Source organism: Mauremys mutica, chromosome 19 (assembly GCF_020497125.1).
Source record: "Mauremys mutica isolate MM-2020 ecotype Southern chromosome 19, ASM2049712v1, whole genome shotgun sequence".
In the NCBI taxonomy this organism is placed as follows: Eukaryota; Metazoa; Chordata; order Testudines; family Geoemydidae; genus Mauremys; species Mauremys mutica.
The window spans coordinates 16,931,633-16,951,691 of record NC_059090.1 but is presented as its reverse complement, the minus strand read 5'-3'; the positions used below and the strand labels follow the sequence as shown (position 1 = coordinate 16,951,691).

At 37.8% G+C, this 20,059-nt stretch overlaps 1 protein-coding gene across 3 annotated transcripts in view; it reads left to right on the top strand.

The window, feature by feature from the left end:
- Positions 1–20,059, top strand: part of PAFAH1B1 (platelet activating factor acetylhydrolase 1b regulatory subunit 1) — a 56,562-nt gene that overhangs the window by 1,090 nt on the left and 35,413 nt on the right. The window lies entirely within an intron of this gene.

Here is a 20,059-nt window from a genome sequence, read left to right as displayed (position 1 = left end):
CAACAACATTGCTAGGAGGTGGGTCAGACCTTCAGAACCAGCTACAGCAGAAATGGAGGGAGGTCTAATCTCTCTCATTTTTGGGGCATCAAACCCCTGCCTAGTACTTGGCATTAAAATGGGTTTTAGGACAAAAATAGGTGGATGGGAGAAAGGATGGAAATCTAAGTAGGAATCTTTCCTGCTGCTATTGGCTTTTGTGCAGGATGGAGTCTATATGCAGGCAGATTTTGGGGGGGGCGAGGGGTTGAGAATGGTGTCTTCTCTCTTACCTTCATAAAAAGTTGGGGTGGCTCAGCTTTGTGGCTGTAAAATTTATGCATATAGGGTGAAGGAGATAGTGTACTTGGCCTTTGATACAACAATAATGTGACACCCCCACCTCCTTTGCCATAGTAGCTGTGGTAAAATTTCTCTGCTGATAATGCTGCAGCAGGGCTTGGTTTTTGCAGGTCAAATCAATTCATAATGAATTACCTAGCCAGGGTGGTGGTAGGTTACTGAAGCTATATTAAAAGCCTTCATTGAACTGTTTGACTGCAAAATAATCGTAAGTGATCTGTTTAGATTTATTAACCTGATTGAATCATCTCTGTGTGTGTGTGGGGGGGGGTGTCAGGGTGTATATTATGGCAAAATGTTACTTGCACATTTTAGTTTTATGAGGTGGGGAGAAGAATCTGTTCACAATGATTTGTCATTTGCTGCACAATCGTTTCATATTCAACTGGCTTTCAGAAGAGGGAGGGTCTCCTACCAAAATGTATCATTTGCCTTTAAAGTGGCTCTGAAAAACAGGAAAATATACTAAGGAGCTAAACAAAAAGAAAATATGTATTTAACAAAAGGTTTTATTGCTGATATCTGGTTTGTTTTTGGGGCTATTGTTTTTGTGTTTTCTTTTGATTTGACCATGTTTATGGATGCTGGGTGCAGCCATTGAGCAGAGAAGAGACTGGGTGGAGTAAGGAGGCAGAAACTGCGAAATGGCTAGATTACCCTTTCATAGCGTTTTTTTCTTTGCTTGCATTTTGCTGGGGTGTGGGAATGCTAAATGGTGTAACAATGAAGTCTCTTCTTTAGGAAGAGTCTAGTGGTGCAGGAACCTTCTGAAATGAAACGAATCTAGTATTCTGTTTTGTGGTTTATTTTTCTGCAGGGTGGATATTGATTAGTCTGGCAGAAAAAGTGACCAGTCACTGTTGCAAAGCAAGGATTATGTTGTCTGATTATCCTTTTCATATGTTGACTTTGATTTTTCAGTTGTTGACTTAATTTCATTTAAATAAGAATAAACTAAAGATTATCAATTTTTTTTTCAATTCCTTTTCTGTGTAAACATTCTGAATTCTTATATTGTGGTTTGGTGCTCTGCTTGTTCATTCATATAACTTGATGTATTCCCTACACCTCCAGTGCCCTAGCAGGGTAATTTTATAAGGTGTAGGGAATGCTGGACTTGAAGCTGGGTGATGCAGTTATATGAAGTGATGTGCAAAGATTTTTTTAAAGCTCTTGCACAAATGTGTTGCTTTGTGTAGCATTCTCATAGAACTAAAACCTTCAGCATCATGGGTAATATTGGTGCTTAGGTTTAAAGATGAATAGAAAAAGCTTTAGAACAAAGAGGTTTGAGGACCACCATAGGGATCAACTGGTAGACATCTAGGAAGGGCTGCTTCTTCTCTCTAGAAGTACTCTCCTCTTCTAATGAGAGGAAGCAGTGTTCCCACCCAGATCCAATCTTGACCATAGAAAGTATAACATTGAACTTAGGGTGATTCTCTGATAAATTGTCTGAATCGTTTTTTTTTGTGGTGCTTGTATCGTTTTCATTTTGGGGTTTAGTCTCTGGTATTAGGTGAGTATAGACTTGACTTATTTGCCAAATTAACATAAAATTTAAATATCTATTACAGGGCAGTTGTTTTGATGAGATAATTTTTGATTTACTAGAGAAACTGGTTTTATAGATCAGGAAAGGTTTATGCTTACTAACAAAACATCTGTCCTGTAAGATGTCTCCAGAATAGGAAGAAAGCTAAATCTGTCAGAATACTTTCTTCCTTGTAACTTTGGTTGACTTTCCTCCTTGGAAAGATGAAATGCATCTTCTTAAGTGCCTTTAGTACAGGAATAACCTGTTCATTTTCTGTTCTCTGAAGGAAGTAGCAGCTAATACTCACTTGTATAGCTCTATGCAAGGTCTCTCCTGCCTACAAATCTGACGACATTTCTTTCTACGCTGCTTCCTATGCTCCACCCAATCTTCTTTTGAAAAATTTCAGTCTTTATTGCCGACTCTCAACTTTGTGCCTTCCATGTTACCTTTTTTATACCTAGAACAGCCATTCAGTCAATTTTTGCTGAGTGCCTTGCCTCACTTTCAAAACTCTCTTTTCCTCGAGGCCTATGCAATCTAACTTGCATCCAGCTGTACTATACATTTGTATTTTTTGAACTCAGGGCCTTGTCTTGTTTGTCAATGGTTATTTTTACTATTGTTAAATGTTATGCATGTGAATGGTCCTTGAATACATTTATGTAAGTTAATAGCAAAAAGTTGAATATTTAAATTCTTATTTGAGAAGTTGTTGTTAGATATGAACTGCAGAGGTCTGAATTATTGTGTTAGGAGAAGTAATAGCCTTTGCATAGGAGAATCTGGTTGTAAATTTAATATGATGCACTTAACTTCCATTTGGAAAACTGGTTTGGCCCAAAGGAAAATTTAGAAAACTCATCCACCTTCAAGGAAAGAAACTGTTTGGATCAGGGGAGACACAAATATATCCTGATTTGAAAGTTTGGTTCCCTTAAATTAAAAACAGCTTGTTATTGCCTGTTTGAACTTTCCATGTAGTTAAATCTCCTTAATCTATTAATGATTTTTGTTGTAGATATTTTGAAATCCAATCCTGCTTCGAACAGGTGCGCTTTATTGTCTCATTGCATTGCATCTTAGAATATATTGGTATTTCCATAGGTTCCAGTTAAGAGATCCTCCTTTCTTGAATGTTAGAGGCCTGTGTGTTGGAAGAACAGGTTCTGGTTCTGGCATTAAGTGTTAGGATGAAGCATTGGCCTCTATATAGTTAAGTTTGCAACCACGGTTTTATTAAAAGGCTAATTTTGAGCTCCATTGTAACTCCCCTCCCCATCTTGTTTTAGAATGAAGTATGATAATAGAAAGCGTAACAATTTTCAGAAGACAAATACTTCTTGTGACTAAAATACTTTAAAGTAGCTCTTGGAATAGTAATTAAAAGTAGTTTCCAGCACAGTGGGGATCCTAGTGCTGATTGGGGCCTTTGGGTGTTATGATAATAAATACTGGTAAATATTTATAATGTTGCTTTAAGTTCTTCTGTCTGCCCAACAATCAATTACATCTCAAATATGAAATAGGTAAACTTTGACACTGACTCTTGGAGGGCACAGGAGTATAAAGTGTTCAAGAATCTGCCGCTACCTGTAAATTAGACATCTGAAGGAGCCATGTCATTGAAATTGACAGAGGAAAAACATGGTGTCAGAACACTTTAAGTCTGAGCTGACCAAGGCTATTCTTCAAAGAAAAAATACTACTACTCCTGCATTCTCCACCAAAATATTCCCTTGACTTAGGGAGAATATGTACAAGGTCATCTTCCAGATGCAAGTATGTGTTTATAGTTCAGAATAGAACCTTGATTTTTTTTAAAGTGGTAGACACATAACACATTCACTAGACCACACAGCCTCTCTGACCAGGATGAGTCCAATTTCTGTGCTAAAGTCAAGTGTAATGAGGATAATGCCTTTGATAAAGTGTGTTTGGGCCTGCTGATGACTACTGTATAATGCAAAGTACTTCTAGCAGCCACATCTTTCACCTGGGGCCAGTAAGAGGCACTGATTCAATGATTTGTCTAAGATGACTTTAGTTATATGTTGGATGTGGAACAGATTTGGGATCTAAACTTCAGTCTGGCATACAACTTGTTGTAATCTGTACTGCATATACCATGAGTGTCTAATTTAGCTTTGTAGTAAAAGGGATTTATCAACACTTATCAGATGCAGGAAGGATTCTGTTAGAACCATTGCTGTATTGATCACTAGTACCTCTCTAACTTAACCTAGTGAATTTTCCATCCTGTGTCGCTAAAAAAAAAATTAAACATTTTACAAGGAAAAAAATGGAATGATGGTGTGTGTTTTTCGGTGTCTTGTCCTTTAAACTGTTAGTTACTAGTTAACAATGATGTAGTTCACCTATCCCATCACTTACAAAACCCAAGGGTATAAAAGCAAAGAAAGGACTAGTAAGGGATATATAATAAATCTTGCGCTAATGGAGTCATAAACACTTCATTTTAAAATATAAAGAGCATATTTCATCACAAGAAACCTTAGTTCTGACCCAAGCAAAAATGCTATTTCAGCAGCACTCAAAATATAAACATAACACAATCTTGAAAAATATGTACATTGTCACACTAAGCAGTGTCAAGGGCAATACCTCACACGTAATTTTACTAAAAATCCATATTAGGCATTCATTTAAAGAATTCCAAGTACTTCACTGCAAATTATCAGTGGACAAATATTTTAAGTTTCCCACTTAATAGAATTACTTCTAAGAAATAGTTCATATACAAAGATCATGATAACCAAAAAAACAATTATTGGCTCAGCTAAGGGTTATTGTGATTAAGTATTGTTTGATTCTTGTTTGGCTATTGTCTTCCTTGCTTTTAAGTTCTTGGACTTGGTGAATGACTATAATTACTAGTCTGTTACCACCTTGATTGATTTTTTTTTAAAGTCTTTTGTTTCTGGGATGGAGTTAGGCCCAATTGTTTTACATGTCCAGATCTTTGAGGCTTCCTATCGATGTGTCTGCAGTCACATCAATCTTCAGCTGCAGTTTCATCAGATTTTCTATGTGAAATAGTGCTGTGCCTGATCAGTTCTTGGATAGACCTTCAGGAATAAAAAGATGTTGTAGGAAGGGTTGTTGGTGACTGAGATGGCATGTCTCCTTTTGAGTCATTGATTAAAGGTAATCGTTTTTTATATTAGCATGGGATAGAGTGCTTTCTCTGGGACTAAAACAAAGACCTTTACAACATTCAGTTTTTAATACTGATGACTAGGGCCCTGTCAAATTCACAGCCATGAAAAACACGTCACAGGCCGTGAAATCTGGTCTCTTGTGTGCTTTTACTCTACACTATACAGATTTCACATGGGAGATGAGCGTTTCTCAAATTGGGGGTCCTGACCCAAAAGGGAGTTACAGGCGAGTCGCAAGGTTATTTTAAGCGGGTCGCAATATTGCCACCTTTCTCCACTGCTTTCAGAGCTGGGTGGCTGGAGAGTGGCAGCTACTTTGAAGGAAGCAGCACAGAAGTAAGGGTGACAATACCATACCATGCCATCCTTATTTCTGCACTGCTGCTGGCGGCGGCTCTGCCTTCAGAGCTGGGCTCCCTGCCAGCAGCCACTGCTCTCCAGTTGCCCAGCTCTGAAGGCAACACCGCCACCAGCAGCAGAGCAGAAGTATGGATAGCAGTACCGCAACCTCCCCCTACAATAACCTTGTGATCTCCCCACAACTCCTTTTTGGTCAGGACCCCTACAATTACAACACCATGAAATTTCAGATTTAAATAGCTGCAATCATGAAATTTACAATTTTTAAAATTCTGGGACCATGAAATTGACCAAAATGGACCATGAATTTGGTAGGACCCTACTGATTTGCTTGTGAGAGGAAGGATATTGGCTCCTATTATGCTAGGCAAAACTAAATTGACTCAGTTTAACGGGATGAGTCATTTTTTACTCCCCAAGTCTGACTTCTTTTCTCCTCAAAGGTAGCTCGATTTTAGGTATTAAATGTAAGATAGTATGGTAGAGAAGGTTAACACAGTAAACAAAATCAGTTAATTTATACATCTTACCATAGATTCAAGCTTTCCTCTGGTGATATACCACTCTTTTTAAAGTAACTAGGTAGTGTTTGAACTTGCCCTACTTGGTCCACCTGCCTTTTAAGTGGAAAATAAATCAATTTTTCTTAATTGACTTGTTTGTTTAGATGCCTGAATGCTTGCATACAGTTAGGAATAGTATGGGTTCATTAATTTAGGCATGACTTTTTAAAAGCAAAAGGTGCATTTATTAACAGTGGAATATTTTTTCCTAATTGATCTAGACTAGAGGCATAATGCTGTATAGAGCAGGGGTGGGGGGAGGAGATGACTATCAGAAATGGCACACTGGATCAAAATATCCAGTTAATCTCCTTAGAAAATGAAGATGTCAGAATAAAAATTTGAGAGCAGTTATTCACTGACCTTTGTAATGAATAAAATAACAATTAGAGTACTATAGAGTTGGCTGGCACTATTCCTTACAAAATTTGACATCTGTCCTTATGCATAATGTTTCTCACATTAATAGTAATTAGAGACACGCGTCTCTTGGCCAATGACTGGGAAATGCATCTTTGTTTTATTTTTATTCTCTCCTTTATCTTTCCCACCCATTTTAGTGATATTAAATATGGTTCATATGTTTGAAGCCAGGCCATGGTTGGGGAGCACTACTGTACTAGGTTCTAATCAGAGCAGCGGGGGAAAACAAGTTCGTCCCCCTTCTTAAAAAAAAAAAAAAAAAAAGTCTAGTCCTGTGAAGTGTTGCCTAGGGTTTTTCATGTTTTGACTTCTATTGTTTCTAATGCATTAAGATAGACAAATTTCAATGAGTGTCTATGCTGGAAATAGGGTATGACTTCACTCTGAATGGCAAAGAACATTTTAAAAGACCCAGAAGATGACAAATTGAACTTTATCAAGTTGCAACTTAATTTTACGCTAATGTAGATTCATAGACTTAAAGCCAGAAGGGACCATCCATGATCATCTCACCTCCTGCACATCGCAAGCCATAGAACTTCACCCACCCACTCTTGTAATAGATCCATGACTTCAATAACTCAGCCTGAGGTTCTCAAATCTTAATTTAAAGACATTAAGTTATAGAGAATCCACCATTTACTCTAGTTCAAACCAGCAAGTGACCTGTACCTGATACAGCAGCGGAAGGCAAAAAACCCCCCAAGGTCTCTGCCAGTGAGACCTGGGGCAAAATTCCTTTCTGATACAAATATGGCAATCAGACCCTGAACATGTGAGCAAGATTCACCAGCTGGACACCTTGGAAGAATTCTCTGTAGTAACTCAGTCCTCCCCCGCCTAGTGTCCCATCTCCAGCTGTTAGATATTTTTGCTAATAACAGTTGCAGATGATCCATATGCCACTGTAGGCAATCTCATAATACCATCCCCATCCTAAACATATCAAGCTCAGTCTTAAAACAAGTTGGGTTTCTTGCTCCTACTACCCTTAGAAGGCTGTTCCAGAACTTCACTTCTTTGGTGATTAGAACCCTTTGTTTAATTTCAAGACTAAACTTGTTGATGGCCAGTTTATATCCATATGGTCTTGTGCCAGCATTGGCCTTTAACTTAAATAATTCCTCTGCCGCCTCTGACTTATTTTATAGGGAGCAATCTCATCTCCTCTCCTTCTTTATTTTGTTAGTCTAAACAAATCAGGGTCCTTAAGTTTCCTTTCATAAAGTAGGTTCTCCATTCCTCTGATCATCCATGTAGACCATTCCTGAACCATTTTCAGTTTGAATTCATTTTTCTTAAACATAGATCAGAATTGCACACAGTATTCCAGATGAGGTCTCATGAGTGCCTTGTATAAATGGTAATAACACTTCTCTGCCTCTAATAGAAATACCTCACCTGATGCATCCTAGGATTGTATTAGTGTTTTTCGTGGCCACATCGCTGTCAGTGTAATACACAGTCAATTTAAGGAAACAATTTCAGTACTTGGGATTAGTCCTACAGACAAATTTAAAGTTACAGGTCCACTACTGGATGCTGCAAGAGAGAGAGGAAAAATTTGCAGTGTAAAAATCAACATAGAAATCCAATGCAAGATGCCTGGCCAAACATAAGGTATGGCCCAATAATGGCTCCACAAAGGAAAAGGGGTGTTTGTCAATGCTGTTAACTCTTTAAAAAGAAAACTGTGAAATGTGTTCAAGCTCCTGAAGATGCAATATGATAAGGAAGCCTTTGCCATTTGGTCGGACAACAAAAACTAAGTATAAAAAGACAAGTAATTCTTGAGTGCAGTCATCTTAAATGTCTGAGTAGTTGAGGGACACTACTTTAAACAATCTCCGAGCTGATTGTGTAAGGTGAAAACTTTCCAGCAACACGCAGTGGAATTCGTAAAGATTGATACAGATATAAAGACAATCAGAAATATTAGTTTTAACTTGTAACTATTGCCAGGAGGAGTTTGATGAAAACATAGAACATTCTTTATACAAAGGACTCTACAGAGAGGCATTAAGCTTAAAATTGTTTTAGATATTGGAGGGGCTTGACAGGTTGCAGGCTGATGCTATGGTTGCAGTTGGAGAAATCTCGCTTGCTCTAATAAACAGAGAACCACGTGGGCAAAACTGGAAAACACTACAAAAAAGCTGTCTCCTTTCCATCAGTGTCCAACAAAATGAATAATAAATGGTTATTCACTGAGTCTAGAACAGGAAGAAGCTGAAATATATTTAGTGGAATATAATCAGGAGATTGTTCCTTTTCAAGTATTTAAAACTAAAGATCCAGGTTTCTGATTTAAAATCTGTTTCTGAAGGAAGCTGTCAAACTTTATTCCATCAAAATTGGTGGAAAGCTGAGGGAAAAAAAAATGATGGAATACAGAAGTGAATTCAGAGTCTTGTCAAAATTTGATACCCACTTTTGCACCAGCAAGTCCTTTTCGTAGCATGTTTGGTATGGTCAAAACTTTGTAATAGGCTTGGTGCTGAAAAGGCAAATGTATTTGTAATATTGCATTGGTGTCGAGGCCTTGATAGTACTTGAGAGGCACCTGAATGTTGGTTATAAATCTGAATTTCCCAGTCTACTTTTTCTAAAGTAGACTGTTATGGAATTGTAAGTGTTTTTTTTTTAAATTTTTGACATTGTGCGCCTCTTTATTGTTCAAAGAACATACCCTACAAAATGAATGGTACAACATGTTTTCATTTTTTAAAACCTTAGTAGGCTCTTGCTTGCTTTCTAAAAACTGTTTATCTCCAACCTGGGGTGTGTGGGAGTTTTAATTCCTTGTATCAATGGTGGCACTGGTTTAACATCATCCAACTTCTCTTCTTCTTGGGCCAATAAAACATGCACAAGTGCAGTGTTAAATTATTTAGTAAAAAATACAAACTGGCTTGTAAATATGTTCTGAAAACAATTTGGTATCTTTTGTCCTTTTGTTTGATCAGTTAGGGTTTGATGGTAAGAAATACTTATGTGTAATAGGTTACATTGATATTTTGCTTTAAATTGTTCATTTGGGCCATATTTTAAAGGTGAGTCTGATTTATGTTTCACACCTCTAACTTTTTTTTTTAAGTGTGGAAGGATTTATAAGTGTTTTCTCTAACTTCTTAACCAGTTGTGTATCAACATAGGTTGAATAGAAGAAAGGTTAGTCCACCTCATAAGTGAGTTCCCATTTTGCACTGTTAGTTTCATCCCTGCATGCTTAGCAGGTAGTAAGCCTAAAATATCTTCCAGGGTAGGACCTATGTACTGGGTCATATCTAATTTGTAGATAATGCTAAGATCAAGATTCTGATGTAGCAAAGTAGAGGGGAGGGAATTAAAAATGTTATTAATCATGTTCTTGAACTGTACTACAACTATGGACTTATAGGGCTGTAGTATGATTTAGAAATACTATTAAAATATGGCTGAGTTTCTGTCTCTACTTGAAGAGTCAATGGTATTTTAACCAAATTTCCTGGCATGGTCACTTTTGCAGGATGGATAAAACCTTAGTATGATGACTGCTTTGTTCACTAGCTTATTTTATGACATAAATTATAACAAAATTATAGGAGGTTTATATTTTATCCCCCTTATTTCTTCCCAGCAGATGGAGACAAATGTCTTAAACTTCTTTTTGAGATATGGATGTTAATTCACTTTTTTTTTTTTTTGTGGACCAGTTCCATGGCTAGCTGGTCGTTCTCCTTCCTTGAATGGTGTGCTCTCTTCATAGTCTTCCCCTTCTTTCTCCCCCACCCTACCCCCAGTTCATTCTAGAGAGACTGGATCTATTTTGTGGTTACACCCTTAGAGTTCACTGGTTCAGAGTAGCTTTTTGTTCATATATGTTAGAACAAAATGAAGCCATTGAAATGAGACTAGATCCACTGAAATGCCTTTGACACCCTTCTCCCATAATACATTTGAGAATTATATCTCTGAAGCTGCCAGGGAATGACCATTTTCTTAATGTATTTTGAAAGAATCATATTAAGCACCAAGTGCCCTGTATGTATATGTAATTCACCAGCAGTGCAGCTGTACATATAACAGTAATTTAGCCTTTGGTAGAGCTTAAAGGGATGCTATTAGCTCATATCTACTGAATAGATTTCAAGTTCCGTCTACTCAATCCCTTTGCCAGTGCTTTTGGCTTAACACAGTTTTTTAAGTCACTTTCCTCTTGGTGAGTTTGAAAACTTTGTGTGAAGAGAGAAGGCTGACTAGACACATAGCTCTGTCAAATGTATAAACAGAAAAAACAAATATTAGAGAATTCTTCTAGCCTTAGGTGTGCTTGTAAATAAGTCTTCAAACAGAAGTGTATTAATTATGTTCCTTTGATATATTCATCTGTCTTTTTTAATTTTGAAAGACAACTCAGTCTTGCATAATTACACTGGTCATTGGATCCTAAATTGGTTGCTAGTTGCAATTTAAACTCAAAACTACATTTAACCAATCCCCATGTCTATAATTTTCTTTTGATTCTTCAGTGTAACTCTCTTCTACCCATACTATGTTCTTCATAATGTTACACAGATTTGTATAACCCTGTTTCTGGAAAAAAAACCTAATTGAAGAGTTGGGACTAAAATTTCCTATCTACTGCTAGTTGCTGGTCCCTCAGTTTCCAGGGCAGATATGGATTGTCTGGTACATGGGTTGGTTTGTGTGGTTTTTTTTTTTTGTACGTGACAACCCTTTAAAGTAACCCTGAGTTTTGACTACTGAAATCCCCTGTCGATTTTAGTTTTACCTCTTCACCACTCTCTGATTTTTAATGTTAAAATATTGCAAGAAGATAAGGTGGCATAATAGATCTAGTAACAAATTAATCCCCTAGGCCAGGTTTATATATGGTCTATGAATATTAAATGAGGATTAACCCTTCAGCTTGTATGCCACTATATTGAGAACTGCAGTTGAATGTTTTGGAAGCGAGTGTATTCTTCAAATGTGTAACTTGTGTTAGACTAATCATTAAGATGAAACAGAAGTTTTGAGAACTGTATATTTTTTCTTAAATATTTTAGGACAAATTAACTTTAAAATCTGGATTTGAATACTTTTTTTTTTTAAGGCTATAACTGTGTTCCTTCACAGCTAAACCTGTAACTTCATGGAATATTCCTGAACTTAATTCAGGGCCTGTTTTTAAAAGTGAAACGTTACTGTAAAAAACATTTACAATTGTTGCCTTCAGACTTTAAGTTGTACAGCAATACAGTAAAAAGTATTGGATAACTTCTTTCCACTGTATTGAAAACTGAGAAACTTTTTTAATTTAAAAACACGTAAGTACAAAATCATTTCAGAACTTCATTTATCTTAGCTTTAAAGTAGTAGTATGTTAAAGGTTTTAATAAAGGCTTTAAAAAAAATGACTGAGCAAAGATGTTTTGGTAACAAGTTTTACATGCAGTCCACTATCTCCTTTAAATTACCAAAGTTATGAATGACTTGGGTCTACTTGTAAATGTACAGAAAAACTTACTTTAAGACCAAAAAGAGAGTCTGTTATGTCAGTTATCACAGCAGGGAACTCATAAAACCACCTGCCAATTTTGAGTGGGGGAAACTTGCTTGGGGAGCCTAAGCCATCAGTTTCTGCAGAACTCTTCTTTAAAAGAAACAAAGAAAAAACCTCCCCCAAAACCCTAGCCCTGTGATTTCAAAGAGTATGCTGAATATAAACAGATGTTAATAGTGTTCGCCAGAGTCTGTGGATAAGATCCATCAATTAGCATCTGCTTTTAGATTTCTCAAGCATCTGTAGAGTAAAATTAAGACGACTCAGGTCAGTTTCAGGGGCTCTTAATTTTCAGTTTCACTTCTTCATTCATAACACTGTGGGCTGCAGTGAAGTTGATCAGACTTGTTAGTTTAACTATGGCAGGAAATCTAGGATACCTAGGATTATTGGGAGGCTCACAAGAGAGGATGATCAAAAATGCTGTTTTGGGGTTTACAAAGAGTTAGGAAGAGTGATAGAGGAATGGGGTTTGCCTTCTCATAGCAGACAGTAAGCTGCTGCTTCCAGAAGGTGGAATGATTAGGGGAATACTTGTTTTGTCAGGATGACAAAGATGTCACCCATTAGCTGGATCTTGGAATAGAATTCTAGCAGATGTCACTGGCTTCTACCATGATGCTGTTGGGGACTTCCTCAGTGTTGATGGGGACTCCTCCTCTTATAACAACTTTGAACCACTGAGCTTTTTCTTTTGACTAGTAGGTGTTTGCCACTGCAGGAGAAGCTGGTAAGATTTAGGTTTTTTTAATAATTGTAAAAGAATGTTAATGTAATTTATATTTAATTAAGTTGTCTTTTTTGCAGTGGGATGCTTCCCCATGACACTCCAAAAATGTCTGCTTATTACACTATACATATGCACTTTGGCCTTGTCTTCATTACAGCTTTTTACTGTCATTTTTATATCCAGTTAGATCACCTTAATATAAGTAATATAGGTTGTCCACACAGCAGCTTTTGTTATCTTAACTGTGCATGTGTGTCAGCACTTACTGTTTGTAGCAATGCATTTTAGGAAAATCTAGGCAGCCTTAGCCGGAAAAGTGTTACAAGCAGGACATGCACACAGAATTGTATTGCTGATACGTATGGTAATGTGCTCTGGAGTGTCACAGTACGTAGGCTGTTGTGAAGAAGGAAGGCCAGTTAAATTGGTTATGCATACATGGTTATAGGATCCTGTCTATGCTGTAGCAAAGTGTTGAACTGGTTACAGGAAGGCAACCAGCTAGCAGGAATGAAATGCTGTTAACTGTCACAGGTAGTAACAGCCTTTGTGTGGTATGTGTACATAACCTATGCTTGGATCCAATTGTGCTAGGAGCTAATTACAAATTTAAGTTGTAGCATACTTAGGGGCTTAAGCTGGAGTGGAAGATGCTGGGCATACTCAGTTAATTTAAGTTGGGCTCTGTCTTGTCTTCAGTAAACTATGGGCTCCTGCCCCAAATATAGTAATTGAGGGTTCTCATAGTGCCCCATTAATTAGTGAGGCCTCTGTTCTTTTCTCCCTATTAAATGGATTCTTGGCTCTTCTCTCTGTAATATAAATGCAGGATCTGCCCTGCTACCTACCTGTTGCATGGCTCCAAGATACACAAGAGGCCCTTTGCCACCCAATAACTCCTTCTCAACATATGCTGCTCTGCTGCTGTTTTTCTCTGTTGGAAAAACAGGGGCTTCGTGCTCCTGCCTTCCCCTTCTCTTAAAGGAGAAGGGGTGCCTGTACTATTCTTTCTCTGCTTGCTTACTTCCCATTGGAAAAGAACTCTTTCTTCCCATCATCTCCTAGAAAAAGAACAAGAGGCTCCCGGGCCATTCTGCTTCCTCCTTTTCCCTACAGGAAAGGATCTAACAGGTCTCCACCTTTCCTCAGCCTGGTTGACTATCCTCCATATTTAGCCTGTCCAAATACACCCTGAGTTTGCTGTAATGAGAACCTCACTTGTCTGTTTCTTGACACTGCTTTTGAAAGGTTGTACTTCAGCATGTTTCCTACTCCTTAATCCTGTATTTGTAGAGGGCTGACACTGTTGTGGTGTTCATTATTTATCTTTTTTGCAGAAATGTTTGGACAAGAGTCTTTAAAGTTTTTAATGTAAGATGCACCCTCTGGTAATATGAAGAGTAGATATGTCAGAGGAATCTCATGCTGAAGATATCCTTCTCAGGGTAGCAAGCAGGATATCATCTAAATTGTGTGCCGCCTGTTCTTTCTCACTCAGGTCTAGCCTACGCTTAAAATATAGGTCGATATATCTATGGCAACCTAACCCCAGGTGTAGATGCAGCTAGCTTGATGGAAGAATGCATCCTTCAGCCTAGCTGCCATCACTTGGGGCATTGGTTCCTACAGAGACAGAAATACCCGTTCCGTCGCTTCGGGTTGCATCTGTACTATAGATTATGCTGGCATAGCTAGGGCATCATAGCTACAGTCCCGATAGTGTAGACATGGCCTCAGTCTCATTGTCCTGATGGGCCTTCTAGTTGAGCTGCTGTAGGAGCGTTTGGAGAAGTTTTTGTACTTGAAGTTTTCCTTCTTACTGGAGAGCTCTTCCTTCAGAAGATTGAACATATCTTCAGAGCAAGGCATATTGGCAGGGAAACAGTTAGTTAAGAGCAAGTCTGTCACATTTTATTCTTTGGTTTCCATTCAGTTTCATGGAGTAGGAAGTAGAGAAGCTTCATACTATTGCATCTGTGCCCTGTTAGTCTGTGGGAGTCATATCAGTTATTGCTAACCATTTGATATCTAAAAATTAAAATCTGTTCTTGAAGTACATCTGTTTATTTCACAGAATTGCCATCTTAAACTGAGAAAGTGGTACCATGGTTAAGGACAGACAATAGGAGAAACAAACAATCTCATTTTGGGATGAGGGAAGGAATGTCTCCTGCTGTTTTAGGCTAAAGTGTCTTTCAGTTGGCCTTTTTTTTAGGAGACTTGTCTGATCCATTAACTCTTAAATTGATCAGCAGGTACAGTATTATAGATCTTATCTCTGTAGGAAAATTGTTCATAGGATTTTCCAGCTAACACCAAAAATCATATTCCTGCATTTTAAAAAAACACCCCCCCCAAATAAAAATAAATAAATAAAAAGCCTAAACATAACCAAACCCCCCATCATTCTAGGATCATCTCCAGCAACATCTATTAAAACAGTGGGATGAGACCAGTCCTATTTGGTCAAGGAGATGGAAAATACCTGTGGCTCTTAAAGCAAATATCCATTAGGATATTTGCTTTACATTGTATCAAATGGCCAGATGGACTGTATGTGACTGCATTCTCTGCTGCCTTTGGTACGTGTGTTCTGTGGTATTCCACACCAAAGTAGTTTGAGCAATAGAACATTTTTTTTTTGTAAACTGTTAGTGCTCTGAGCTGATACAGATGTGTGGATTTTTTCTTTTTTTTTTTTTAAAGAGAAACCATTTTTCCTGTAACTTGAGTCTTGGTTCAGTAGTCAGTACACACTAAACCCTGATTTTAGCAATCCAACTTCTTACCCATTCCTTAATTTTTTCTGGGTAATATTTAGCCTGTATTTTCAATTTTTACAGCTAAAGTGTAAAACTCTCGTAAAACATTAGTATCACTAGATACAAAGAAATAAGTTCCAGTAGTTCCTGCCTTTTGCAAGAGCAAAGCTGTTAAAAGCTGTTTGTGCTCTGGGAGATGCACTGGAAAAGGACACCTTTGTTTTTTAGCCGGTGGGAAAATAAGACTGCTTATAATAAACTGACCAGGAATTTGCTTTTTAGCTGAATTTAAAAAAAAATCATTACGGGGAGGCAGTGTACTCTTAAATTAGTCCATAAATTGAAAATACTGTGTTCTAGGCCTGCAATTGACTTGCTGTGTGACCTTTGACTTGTTGGTTAGTCCTTGGCTCAGTTTAAACATTTGTAAAGGGAGTGCAGTCCATCTCATGCTGGTGTGTAGAGGCATGTAGCTTTCTTATAAACTGAGCTGAGGATATTCTGCAAAACTAACTTATTCCTATCTCCAAAATAGCATACAGTTCTTCAGCTAGCATCCTGCTGAACCAATGGTAGTGCTCAGACTTAATAGTGAAAAGTGAGTACCTTAGGGTATATCTTCACTAGCAATGTTAAAGCGCTAATGTGGCTGTGTAGTCACAGCACCAGCGCTGGGAGATCTCTCCCGTGCTGTAAAAAAACCACCCCCACGAGGGGAATAGCTGAAACCCCTGAGCGAGAAAGTTGTAGTGCTGTAAAGTGGCAGTGTAGACAAGGCCTTAATTATCTACACAGTTGACCTCTTGGTGATATACTATTACAATAAATCATTAGTTTTGACTGGTTTGTGATATGCTATTTCCAGAGGAAAAGCATCTGTTTTAAGCCATGCCAGCAGTGTGTGACCATGTTGACCTGCTCACACGCTTACAGCCATTCATATATGTATATTCAGGAAAATTCTGGGCAGCTATCCCACTGCTTCAGCTGCTTGTACCAGAAGTAAAGAAAAGGACTGTGAATTTGTTTCACATCTATGCTGTATTGAGATGCACAAGACCTGGGAGGTAGAACTTGTTAACATAATTATACAAATAGTTAAATGGTCTTATCTAAGCAGTGAAGAACTATTGGAAGCATGTGTAACCTCATAATATTGCTCAGTTCATGAGTTGGGTTCCACACGGATAGGAGTAAACAACTTTTGCATGTGGACATCATCATTATGAAGTCAACCATTGCTTTAATCAGGTTTGAAACTAAAATATTCTATAGTATAGACAGCTCCATAAGTGGCTAGGGCTCTTTCAGTTTTAGTATTTAAATAGCTGCTAATACTCAGTAGATAACTCTATTTATTTAGAAAAAATCCTGCTTGTTAATATTGTTTGTTCTTTATCGGAAATGAAGAAAAACATACATTTGCATGAAAAAGAATCTTCTCCTTAGTCTATTGCAGTTTAATCTTCTTTTTGCAAGATATTATCTGAGTAAGCTGTTGACAGTAACAGGATTGTATTCAGATAAGGAATAAACAGGTGAATTTTATAAGATCCTGTTCGTGAGCATGATCTTAGTAATGAGGGAAGAGGAACATATTTCAGTTTTCATAAGGTGCTTGCAGCCCTTTAGTGAAGTGGGAAGAATTAGCTATTAGCCAGGATGGACATGGACGGTGTCCCTAGCCTCTGTTTGTCAGAAGCTGGGAATGGGTGACAGGACATGGATCACTTGATAATTACCTATTCTGTTTCCCTCTGGGGCACCCGGCATTGGCCATTGGCCATCCTGTCAGAAGACAGGATACTGGGCTAGATGGACCGTTGGTCTGACCCAGTATGGCCATTCTTATGTTCTTAATGTGTTAGCCTTGCTTGAGTTTTCTCAGCTGTTTGAATGTCAAATTTGATAGAACCTTCATTCATTTGCGGGAAATGGCACTGTTTGCACAGCATAGTCCTTAATATCTGCAATTTCTGCATTAACACCTAAAAGAAATAAGAGGAAGTCAAAACCACTTTTCTACCAGGAACTTACCTTACTACTCTGTAAATTAAGCTTTATCTATTGCATATGTGGTTTCACTGTTTGTATCTATCTGGTATTTACATATGTAAACTGGCATTGGCTCCAGTGTCTTTACATAAAGAACCCCAGAATCTACTAGCAAAGGTCCACACCAGAGATGTGAGGACTCAGTGGCGCTTGCAGGCGGTACCATGGTGAAAAAGCCAGTTTGCACTATCCCTGCTGACAGAAGTTTCATTCTAATGCACTAGGGATTTTAGGTATCTGGGTTGGGTGATCAGATTACTGAAAAATCTGAAACTGTTGGAAAAGCATTGGCACTGTGAAGCTATTTGGTATAGATAAAATGGGCGTAGAAGTACGAGTGTCTTGAACACTAAGTATGATTATTGGGCTCTGACAGTATCCTGTTCCCAGTGAGAAGAGGAGTTTCGGCTTATTGATACTTCCATTTGCCTAGACTGAGTTATTAAAACAGAGTTCTGGATTCTTAAGTCCTGCAAGATGTCTAAACAGATAAAGTAGGCAATTATTCATAAGATGAATGTGTAAAACCTGTTGGAGTGAATTATGTCGTTAAACACACTTTTACCCCCAGTCAGCTGTGAAACTCATTTTGGTGGAAGCAACCTATGACCTTACTCTGGCCTCCTGCATTATATCAGTAGCACCTCACTGTTAAGCACACCGTAGGGCTGAGCTGTCTCTAGTTTGACTCCTTAATGATGACATTGACTGTAACTTGTGGCTGGAACATTACCGTATTTCTTGTGTAGTGTAATCTCTTTGAAATTGACTTTCACAACTAAGACAGATTTTTGCACATCTTACTTAAAATTAAACAACTTGGTACAGTATAAATGCCACTCAGCTGAATACTATTTAACTACTGAATACTATTTAATATGAAGATATTTGAGTCTTTTAGCTCAATTCAATCCATCTAAATAAGACATAATCTCAGACAGAACAAAACTAGCCATTTGCTGAAAGGACTCAGATTGTGTGAATCAGAAGACAAATCAAGGAGAACTAATGTAATTTACTATAAACCTTCACCAAGACATGCATACAAACAGTTAACAGTGGAGTTGACAGGAACTGATAGTTCTGGTTGGTTAATAATAGCTTTCCACTTCTAGGTCACAGTTCAGATCTAGCCTGTCTATAGTGACTGAAAACAGTTGTTGTTTAATGGGATCTGGTTCTTAGTGGACTGTTGTCACATCACAGAAACCACCATCCTAATCTTCCTTGCCAGCTTTGTACACTAGGGATGGAGATCAGACTATGCTTCCCCTGTAGATGGTCCCTTCAAGGCAAGTGATGCGTCACTGGGGGGGAAGAGGGGGGAAGAACTGTATTGCTATCCATGATGCACATGTTGTTAATGTGACCATTAGAAGAAATAGAACTTCAGGCCTTATTGTGGTAGTTCTTCCCCAGGGTGTATTTGACTTAAATCACTAGTCAGGAAGACTTGATTTAATCATGGATTTCTACATAAGTGCATTCTTCTTGGTGGTTCTAACCTTAATTCATAACTCAGAGATAGATGTAGATTTCATTCTTAGAAGGTACATGCTGTTTTTAAAGTGATTTATTTTGAAAACTTTTCAGATTAGTTTGGCTGTATCAGAAAATGAATGATTGTTTGGTTATTTCATTTACCAAAGGTAATTGAAGCAGATAGTTCACCTCCCAATGACTTCATAAATATCTCCAATTCGACAGGTTAATTATTAATATTTGGAGGATTTTCTTGCCATGCTGTATTAGGAGGAGAACATAACCAGACAGATATTTACATTTTTATTTAACTAAATCAGCGTTATGTATTCTGGATTTTTTTTCTTCAACAGCAAACATAATATTTTAACAAAACAAGCCTATGAATTGTTGAATTTAGTTAAACATTCAAGTTTTTCTTTGCACTGTTTTCATTTTGCACACATGCCTGTCTTACCCACAGGTAGAGGAACTTCATTAAGATATTCCCAAACTGGGTCTCTTTCACAGCCTGCTGCCATTATAGGTTTTCCCTCCTAGTGAGAGAATGGTATGGTAGATCTCAAATCAATGAAGGCTACACTCAGAAAGACCTTAAGTCTCCTGGAATATGCTGCTCAAACAGTTTCACTTTTGTTTCTACTGCCTGTCCCTCCCTTCTCACATTTATCTCCAGACGTCTTCTCCTTGTCCAGATCTATTCTGCCCCCCAACAATCTTCTATTCATTTGAACTTTTTGAAACTTTGCACTTTTAAAGAGAGGTGAGGGATTGACTCTGTCTACAAATTTGCAGAGGGACAATAAGGTTGAGGTATGTTATTTCTCACCTCTGTATATTTATTTATTTAGTTAAAAACATTTTTGCTGTTAACAAGTATATTATCTCTGGAGACACACATCCACAGTTTGACAACTGCAAAACTAAGAATCTCAGATGGCATCTTCTAGACTGAGCACTGAGTCCCATTGGGTAGATAAAGTAAATAAATCTATCCAGAAGCCCCTGGAACCCCATAAGATTGGGTCCCTAATCCATGAACTACTGGAATTCATTTACAAAACTATTTTTTCTT